Source organism: Hibiscus syriacus, unplaced genomic scaffold (assembly GCF_006381635.1).
Source record: "Hibiscus syriacus cultivar Baekdansim isolate YM2019G1 unplaced genomic scaffold, ASM638163v2 tig00110419_pilon, whole genome shotgun sequence".
NCBI lineage: Eukaryota > Viridiplantae > Streptophyta > Magnoliopsida > Malvales > Malvaceae > Hibiscus > Hibiscus syriacus.
Window position 1 is genome coordinate 1,341,773 of NW_024062731.1, and position 9,305 is coordinate 1,351,077.

The 9,305-nt window shown below is 36.6% G+C and overlaps 1 pseudogene; it reads right to left on the bottom strand.

Moving 5' to 3' along the window:
* Positions 1-3,718: 3,718 nt before the first annotated feature.
* On the bottom strand, positions 3,719-8,584 carry LOC120124575 (annotated as a pseudogene).
* Between the last annotated feature and the right edge of the window lie 721 nt (positions 8,585-9,305).

Genomic DNA, 9,305 nt, shown 5'->3' on the forward strand with positions numbered 1-9,305 from the left:
GTATCTTCACGTTTACTAGATTCACATGGGTGTATTTTTGAAGCAAAAATCCCATGTTAAAGAGGCTTTTGTGCAATTTCATACTCAGGCCGAACGACAGTTTAACATGCAAATGAAAGCTTCGCAAACAGACTGTGGAGGCCAGTTTACAGCTCTTAAGTCATATTTGCAGCAGCAAGGTATTGTTCATAGACTCTCATGTCCTCATACCTCAGAACAGAATGGATTAGTTGAGAGGAGGCACAGACAGATCGTTGAGGTTGGCCTTACTTTGCTTGCTCAAGCTGCAATGCCACTTAAGTTCTTGAATGATGCTGTCTCCAGTGCTGTTTTTCTCATCAAGCAGTTACCCACCTCTGCTCTTGCATGTATTTCTCCATATGAAAACTTTTCAATAAAATTCCTGATTATAATTTTCTAAAGGGTTTGGGTGTTTGTGTTACCCGTTCTCGAGTCCCTACAACAATCACAAGCTTCAGTTCAGGTCTACTGCATGTATTTTTCTTGGGTACTCCCCGGTTTATAAGGGTTATCTTTTCTTGGATGTTAATTAATGGTCGTGTCTACATTTCACGTCATGTTAAATTTGATGAGACTGTTTACCCTTTTCAGAAAAATAGTCTTTTGTTGAAAACCAGTCTTTTTGAAAAAACAGTCCATTGATGGATCCTACTGTTCTAAGGTTGTATTATTCCCTCCTGTTCTTTCTCGAAATGGTTTGGTCACTGAAAACAAGTCTATTTCCTCGCTTCATTCTTCATCACCCGAGGTTTAATCCTCTCTATATTTATGTCCTCCATTAATTCCATCTCCACGACTTCCATCTCCATCAACACTGCACTCATCTCCATCCACTTCCCCACAACAATCTTCATCTTCACAACTTCCACCTCCATCTACACTTCACCTCTATTTCCGTCTTCACAACTATTTCCATCTTCACGACTTCCATCTCCATCAACACTACACTCATCTTCATCCACTTCCCACAACAATCTTCATCTACACAACTTCCACCTCCATCTACACTTCCTTCACCTCCATTCTCATCACCACCTTTAGTTTGAAATCATCATTCTATGGTGACAAGGGGAAAGGGTGGCATCTTCAAACCCGAAGTTTATCTTTTGGAGACAGATGACATTGAGCCAACTAATGTTCATGACACACTTCAGCATTCGGGGTGAGGTGCTGCTGTTCATGCGGAGTACTCAGTCTTGATGGCAAATGGAACATGGGATCTTTGTCCATTGCCTTCATCTCGTAAACCAATCGGGTGCAAGTGGCTCTTCAAAGTGAAACGAAAGTCTGACGGTAGTTTTGATCGATTCAAGGTCCGTCTTTTTGCTAAAGGCTATTCTCAAGTAATTGGTAGTGACTTTCGGGAGACATTTAGTCCTGTGGTTCGATCCACGACTATCCGAACTGTCTTAGCTGCTGCTGTGTTGAATGCTTGGACTGTTCGATAGATAGACATTAATAATGCCTTTTTAAATGGTGTTGACTAAAGACATATATATGCGACAACCGCTAGGGTTCGAGCAATGGGGTTCCAATGGCTAGGAGCTATTTTGTCATCTCAAAAAGGCTCTTATGGGCTTCGACAAGCACCTCAGGCATGGTTTGATACAATGAAGTCTTTTCTCATCTCAAGCTTGGTTTTGTTGCTTCAAGGGCAGATTAATCTCTGTTTATCCGTAATGCTGCCACTTCCAAACTGTTATTAATGATGTACGTTGACGATATTGTGATCACTGGAAGTAACGTGGATGAAGTGGATGAGGTTCTTCGATAAATAAATACAAAATTTCTTCTAAATGACTTAGGCCAGATTGAATTTTTCTTGGGCATAGATATTCAGCAGACCCCTTTTTGCCTTACTTTGAGCCAGCACAAGTATATTGTTGATTTGTTGTTTAAAGCTAATATGCTTAATTGTACCGCTACTCCAACTCCTGTGGTGGTATCCCCAAAGCTTCATTCAGATGAAGGGAATGTTTTTGAGTATGGTCATCTTTATCAAAGCATTGTCGGAGGTCTGCAGTACGTCTGTCTAACTCGTCCAGACAATGCGTATGTAGTTAATAATGTCAGTCAATATATGAATAGTCCTTGTGACATTCATTGGAAGGCTGTAAAGCGGATACTTAGATACCTTTCTGTTACTATTGACTATGGCTTATCTTGCAAAAGTCCGACAGCTTCTTGCTTATGTTATATGGTGTGATAATACCTTTACAGTATCCATGGCTGCTAATCCTATCCATCATGCTCGAATAAAATATGTTGAGATTGATGTACATTTTGTTCGAGAACGAGTTCTTGCTGGGCAGCTTGTTGTGAATTTTCTGCCCTCTGCAGAACAAGTAGCTGATCTGCTTACAAAGCCCAGTCTTCCTGCAACTTTTGCTTTTATGCGAAAGAGACTTGGTGCAGTTTCTATTGTTAAAAGACTTTTAGGGTAGAGGAAGAAGAAAACGGGGAGAATGATACAATATCATAATATAAGTGTTTAAGCTGATGATGTAAATCTTTAGATTTGATTAGCTGGCAGGTTGTTAGAACAGTTTCCATTCTGTTTAAGATTAGTAGGCTTAGTTTGTTAGCACCTCTACCTATATAAATACATTGTATTCGGCCTCTGAAGGTTTAGTATTAATAATATGTAGGGATGGGCACCGCACGGGCCGGCTGGGTTTTTGGTCACTCCGACTCGAAAATATATGTATGTAAAATTCGATCCCGCCCCGTTTCAAGAAATTTTTAGTTTCTTTCGCCTCGAATTTTTCCTGATTTTTAGATTAAAATTTCGACCCAAATTTATTAATATTTTAAAATAATTAAAATAATATATATTATATATATTTATAATTATTTATTATATTTAAATCTTAAATTAATATATTTTATAATATTTTATATTTTTAATATTAATAATATATTTTAATAATATAAAATAAAAATTCTTAATATATATATATATATATATATATATATTAACCGGATCGGGTTGGGTAAGTGATTTTGACATCCTAATAATATGTTCATTTCTTATCATAAGTAAAAATCCCCATCTCTCTGCTTCGTCGTCTTCATGATGAGCAGAGATGCATATACATTATGGTCGTCTAAGGAAATTTGGGGATTTTAAGAATTTAGGATTTTTTTTTAGAAATTTTAAAGATTTGTTATTTTTTTTTTGAAAAATTAATATTAATAAAAAAAGTAATGTTATGTATCAAATGATTATTGGTTGACGGATTTTGTAACGAACGTCGGTGTCAGGACCATAAAATGGTAACAAAATGAAATTTTACCCGCTTAAAACAAACAAGAAGTATACTTTGAACGTTTATTTTTTTATTAAACTATATATAAAATATTAATTGAGTTAATGTTTGAAGTTAACTCGACATTATAGAGTCGATGATATGAGTAAAATTTCAGATAAGAAAAAGGATGAAGAACTAAATAATATATTATTAGATGAAGCAGTGACATTATTACCATCAATAATCTAGAAATCCAAATAATTAAAACTATCCCCACGACCCAAACAAGCCCTATTATATTTATAATAAACAACTGGACTAAATTGTCAAAACATGGAGGGGTATAAGGCAACATTTGTAATTCTTCTTTAGCCATCATGTAGTTCATGAGAAGTATGTTAATTCAGCAAGCTCTATTCCACCAACAGCAATTTACAGAAGGCCACGTGCCTCTCTCCATTGTAAGAGAGAATCAGTGACAGAGCAGATAAAATATTACATAAATTTTCTTTTTCTTTTAGATTATCACATTAAAATTACAAGGAAATTAAAAGTAATATAATTAGACAATCCTCCATCATCAGCCCAAGTTTTTTCCATCACTGTCACATCTGTTACTGGTTCTCATTGTTGAGTTATAAAGGAAAAGGCAGCTCTCTGGCTGCTGCGGCAGCTTCAGTTGCTGCTTCGCTTGTTGCTGTGACCAGAAGGCGTGCGCTGTTAACACCCTGTCCAGAGCTCCTGGGGCACTGGCTCTCCCCGCCTTTTTAGGATTCAAATGATTCCTCGTGAGGTAGTTGTTATTTTACAGATGAAGCTGCAAAAGTTGATAACAAGCTTGTAAAGGTTATCTAATCATTTTACGTGTAGTACAAGCAAACTGTGCGCCTTAAAACTGTGTCCTGGTGGGTCCAAGACTTAAAATGGGCCTTTTTGGATTTTAAAACAAAGGGTTTAAACAGAAAAAGGTTAGGAAATGGACAAATAACCTTTATAAAAGGGTTAGCTATATGATATACAGATGTGGATTTATCAGAGCAATTGTATTTACTTACCTTCAAATCCACGTAAGTGCGATGCTTCGCATTATCGAAAGCTTGCAATTTAACATCGCCACCTGCAGATTAATAGACATTATAACCAATGCCACAATTATGCCTATTCTAAGCATCTCCAAAGGAACTCATAGCGTCTTCAGTAGGTTCAAAACATACCTTCCGGTTCCAAGTTTCTCAACAGCCTGGACCAGAGCTTCAACTTCAGCAACAGAGAAAGGTCGACGAATTCTACGTTGCACAACTTTAGATCGTTTTGATTTCCTATGAGCTGGAACCACATCTAGTGCCTCCACGCTCATTGCTGGTACTGCTACCAGGGCTTTAGTATCGGTTGTGCTTTTGTCAAATGACATGTCAGTAGGGGAGGGTGCAGAATCATGATCGCTTTCAACAAAGTTTCCCGAATTAGGCATCTGATGCTCGGGTGAGGAATCATGAGTAACGACAAAACCAGGAGCTGTTGGATGCCTGGCAACAAACAGTATTACATTATAAATTGAATCTCAGAGTGCAGAGTAACAACAAGCTTCATGCATCTAATCCATGCAGACTGCGAAAAAAATGATGCTGCCAAACAAAAAAAAAAACCTCAGCCTCCTAGAAGATCATTGTTCAATAATTGCTAGCACTTGCAACAAAAAAATGACACCATATCTTAAACCATCATCTATGTGTAGACATCTGCTAAACTTGTAAAATTATTTCTGTTACCTAGCAAGAGGTAGAGGGTGCCCAGGGAAGCTTCATTGGAGAACTTCCAGGACATAGGGATGGAAAAGTTTGTGAAGGGTTAGGCTCCAGGCTAAAACCCAGTGCATCCATCTGGTTCTCATGAGAAATTCCCGTCTGCAGAGTTTTATTATCATCTCTAACCTCTTCCCCTGAAAAAGTACACCAATGCATCCACCTCCAAGTACCGCTGTCATTGCCTCCATAACAGTCCTCTACATTAAAACAGTTTCATATCATTAGCAAGAAGTCCAATGTGCAAGCAACAATTAGACCAGTCACTAGAATAACAATCTACAACATATGCTATCAAAGTATCCATCATGGTTTGGGGCAAGATGTTGCGCCTGGAAAGACAATAAACCTTCACATAGCGGAACAAGTAGAACAGGTAATTCTTCAAAGTCCAAATGTAGCGACATGCAGCAAAGGAAATCCAAGATACCAGCATTTGACTATGATGAACAGAAACCAAACAGTTTGACCACAATTACATAGATCAGTAGTCCATTACCTTCAATGAACCAACAGTTGCAGATTCTGGAATTTCGATAAACAACTCCGGCACCCTGAAAGATTTGATCCTAAACTTCACTGAGTAAAAGGAATGGCGTTTTGATGTAAGAACATCTTTGAATGTTGAAGACCAATAAGTGAAAAGAGTATATATGAATCACTCCATCAAAGGGTCTCATACCGTGGGAATCCCTGGACTGGAATGACTTGCGTTGGTCCACTAATGAAGGTGATTCTCCGGTGACTGAATATAGATCTAGAATAAGTTAGCGAAGTTTCTGCTTGCTTCAAATACCAATAAAATAAAACTGCGAATAAATATGAAATCACCTCCCCTGCTTCTTTGGATATGCAACTGAAGCATTTCCATTGATGCTCTGCTCAGGTGACTCAGAAATGCCCTCACTGCTGATTTCTCCATGAATTTGATACTGTGCTATAGTGTAAAAACTTCCGTTTTTTGAAAGGGTAGTTCCTCTCCGATCTTAAGCGCTTGTAAGAACTCCTATAGCAGTAATCAGATTTCAAATTCTCATCTGAAGGATATTACATGGTTGTCAATATCCGGCTCAATGGTACCATTACCAAACAATTTACTCAAAGTTGAGATGATTAACTTTAAGAAAACATACCAGAATTGGATAAAATCTCCTCCTTCAATCGGATCTAATTTTGAGTATTTAGAAGCCATTGTTTTCTCTATTTTTCGGTCTCCGATAAGTGGAGCTGGCCTAAACAGCTTTTTTATGGGGCCAGGGTAAGTACACCCTGAAGATTTTTCGTCGTCATCTCTACTAACTACATTTACACCATCCAGCTTTGCGGGTAAAGAACTAAGGTAATTATTGAACCCACATGAAGTGTTTTACCGCAACTATCTGAACTAAAGAACTGGAGGTTTACCATCCAAGACTACTGGATCCTTTAAGGGGCATGTATCAGCCACTTCTCTAATAGAAACCTTATCAGTTCGATCCAGCTCCTCACGTATCAGTCCTTTCTTTTCAGAGTCTAGGTTAATACGACCACCAGATGTCCCACACATAAAGGCTGTCTCTACCTTACAAGGCAAACTTCCCGTTTCACTCTTGATTTTGCTATTCAACAACTTCAGAACATTTGATCTTTCTGAACAACCAGAAGTCGTTATGACAGAGGTAAATTCAAAACGGGTGTCGTTTTTAAGGCTTGGTGGTTCCCTAGAACTATAGTTCAGGTCATTGGTTTGCAAGACAAGTTGAGAAACCACAAATTCCCTATTGGTGCCACCTTGATTGCAAGGTTCCAGCTTCAATGATTGATCTCCATCCAGTCTTTCCTCTTTTACAGTATTCTTTTCAACTGCAGACCGATCATCAGCAGTTGATGTATTACTAGAAGCAGGAGTACTTTCTTTATCTAGTAATAACTTTCCAGCTACGGTGGCCAGTAAAGTCAAAAGCGCTTATTTGGTTGTCTTCAACTCTCTTTCTAAATGGAACCCTTTTCTATAAAAGTAAGAGTGGTAAATTAAAAGTGATCAGCTTCTGCAAAAAGAGAACAAGAAAGGTAAACACGAAATACCCTACCACCATGGTAAAATACATTACCCGGGCTGATCTAGTTGCCCGCGGTGTAGCAGGCACCGTATAGCCATTGAATCCGTAGTCTAACCTCTTCTGCAACACCATGACTCAAAGATCATAGCATAAAGAACATCATATGCACTTGTGAATCAATTCCAAGAGAAACAAGTATTTCGTCTCAACTAAAGCTTAGACCCTGAAACGAAACAAATGCGAGAGTTAATCCTAAATGATACATACTGTCATTTGTTAAATAAATGGACAGTAGAAAATGAAATTCAACGCATGAAGAGAAAAACGAAGAACATAAACATTTATATCCAAAAGCGACCACTATATTTGAATCCACCCAGCCTACAAAACATTCATAACCTGAAAATTTAGGCCATATTTGAAGCTGTGCTTGTGATTTCAAGCTTTTGCCGATTATCTTCAAATTTTACATGAGAATTTAGGTCATCAACTCCATTCATTCACCCAAAAATGAAAACCAATTAAAAGAAAAGTAACCAATAGAGAATTTTCACAATTGTTAGTACTCTAGGAAGCGAAATGATCTGATAAGAAATGAACGTCAACCTTACCTCCAATTCAAAAATGGCTTCCAATTAAACTTTTACTTTTACATTAAAGGGAAGGATGGAGGTTTTTTTTTTTGAATTCTCTTTCCAAAACATCAACTTTTTTCCCAAATTCAAAAGAAAGAACTGGGAAAGAAATCAAAGAGTAGTCGGCAAATAAAACTTGGACAGAAAACCCTTAAACCAAGAGAAAAACCCTGACACACGGATCCAATCCCAAATACTCAAGCATCTATATGAAATTATTCTTTTATGGAGATCTAAAACCCTGAACAAAAGATTCGTCTCGGAAAACCCGAAAAGGAAAAAATTCTTTAAGCAACTGATAAAAAGAAAGAATCTGAGATCAACTCTTCGGCATTTCCAACAAATTGACTCCAAAATCCCATATCGAATACGTATAACACAAATATTGACAAGCAAAAAAATTCAAAAAGTGAAAAACGTAAGAATTCTTCAACGAAAACTGAAAAGAGAGAAAAAGAAAGTACAGGCATTTGATTGCCTAAAAACTTCGGCGAATTCGCAAAGGAAAGTGAAGGAAAAAAATCCGTTCTCACCTCAAAACAACGAAAATCGATCCATATAAAAAAAGCAACCAAAACATAAGATCGGATAAAGAAACATACAAATTTGAAACTTTTTCTTCACAGGAGGAAGAACAAAACAAACCTTTGTTCCATTTTTTATCCCATTATTTTCCAGAGAAAACAAAAGCGGAACTTTTCAATGTGTTATCCAAACAAAACCCATTTGGGATTTCTCACAAAATTCTAAATTTCATTTTCTTGTCCTAAAAGAAAATATATATTTTTTCCCCTTGGATCGCCAAAACCCTCTGAAAACCACCAACTTTTTTCGCTTAAGCCCCAGCGCTTATAACATTGACCCTGGTTACCGGACATATCGGTAGTTACCATAAACTTCACCGGTTAAGACCGGTATGAAGGAACCACATAAGACTAGTTCCTCGTTGATGGGTGACCCACCAGTGTTTTCAGTCCCCTCCGTTCTTATAACACGTGGATCTAACTTCAATCCTATGGCTACGAGACAGTTCCAGGATCGAGAAAAACGTTGGGTCACAAGGAGAGTGACTTTTTAAGTCTATTGGATTTGTTTTTTTTTAATAATTTGTTGAAGAAGGTAAGGTAAAACCATTCACACTTCCACTCAGATTTTGTTTCTTACTAATAACTAAATTATTACTTATTAAACATAATTTTGAAGACTTTTAAACAAATTTAGTTAAAACTCCATTGTCTTACTAAATTTTTAAATAAAATCCTAATTAAATGAATTGGTTTAATCTATAGAAGGTCCATATATTATTATAGATTTAATCCTTTATTGTAATTTGATTACCAACTGTCTTGTTTATTTTTGAAACGTAAGACACCCTTTTCAATTAATTTCCTAAATAATCTGCTATAATTTATTTTAAAAAATATATATGAAGTTATGTTTAAAATATATATATATATATATATATATATATATGAAGTTGTGATATGCATATAATCATATTATTTATATATTTCAACCAATAGTATATATCCTTTTGTTTCTATGCAAGTGCAAAAA